Source organism: Sminthopsis crassicaudata, chromosome 6, assembly GCF_048593235.1.
Source record: "Sminthopsis crassicaudata isolate SCR6 chromosome 6, ASM4859323v1, whole genome shotgun sequence".
Lineage (NCBI taxonomy): Eukaryota > Metazoa > Chordata > Mammalia > Dasyuromorphia > Dasyuridae > Sminthopsis > Sminthopsis crassicaudata.
Window position 1 is genome coordinate 14,331,036 of NC_133622.1, and position 1,289 is coordinate 14,332,324.

The window sequence follows — 1,289 nt, forward strand, 5'->3', positions numbered from 1 at the left end:
GGGGGGGGGGGAAAAGAAAAGAAAAGAAATAAGCTTTATGTATATTAACTTATTTGAGCCTCAGGCTAGTCTTGTAATCTATCTGCTATGGCAATTATTATCTCCATTTCACAGATGAGAAAATGGAGGTTCAGAGAAATTAAGGGATTTTTCCATAATCACGTAGAAAGTGACAGAAACAGACTTTGAACTCAGGACTTCCTGACTCCAAATCTAACTCTCTTGCTATTATGCTACACTATCTGTCATGGATTTAGATTGTTATTCTATAAAGGGATGTAGATACAGATATGTTAAATTAAAAAAAAAAACAAATGCATTAAAATATTAGAAGATTCAGTTCCTCCTTTTGTCATTGTTATATGCTATCATATAATACATTCCATATGTCATTATATATTTTCTCAATCATCTGGTACTGACTAATTTTCATCTTTGATTATGTAGGGCCTGAGCATTGCTTTTAATTCATTATTATTATTATTATTATTATTATTATTATTATTATTCACAAAAGTGAAGAGCAGTGCCCCATTACCACAAATTATGGAGCTAAGTTCCCCCACCTTTGAAGAAATCATAGGGGTCAGCCCATCCAGAGAGCAGTGAATAAGCATCGCCCTGGGGAAACCGCCTTCATGATCATGAAATGCCCCCTGCCAGGCAAGTGTCTGAGTATTGCTTTGAACTTTAAAAAAAGGTCCTCATCCTTGAAAGAGCTGGTTACCACTGTCCAAGTACAAACCAAGCCTCCTCCTTCCAGGCCCCTGTGGACTGATTCCCTATAGCTTCTCATTATTTGCACATGACAGAATTATAAAGTCATTTATTACCATTCAAGATGATTTTCAAAGAACCTACTCATGTCAACTGTGAATCTGCATGCAGTAGCAAAGGGAGAATGCATATACCATTAGAAAGTGGAAATCTGTAAGATAAGCTCAAGAAAGAAGTCGGACTGATGTTTCCCTAGTCCCTATAAAGTAAAACCTCAGCTAGATTCCCACCTAGACAGCTCCTCAAATACCCAAAGTGTGCCTGCAAACAGGGCCCTGCATTGGGCTTCCATTAGCCAGCCCAGTGTCAGGACCCTGATTCTCCCCAGTAGATTTTTCCCTTCACTTTCTGGCATTTCCAGCCTCAATGATCTTTCTGCATTTTATAAAGAATCCATTTGAGGGGAACCCCTTACTCTGATGAAAGAAACGACAGGGATCAAACAAAGACATCATAATGCAGAAATAGTAAAGAGTGCAGTATCAGCTCAGGTTTGAAATCGATCCAGAGAG

General features: G+C 38.3%; 1 pseudogene; it reads right to left on the reverse strand.

Moving 5' to 3' along the window:
• Nucleotides 1-519: 519 nt before the first annotated feature.
• On the reverse strand, nucleotides 520-671 carry LOC141548114 (U1 spliceosomal RNA; annotated as a pseudogene).
• Between the last annotated feature and the right edge of the window lie 618 nt (nucleotides 672-1,289).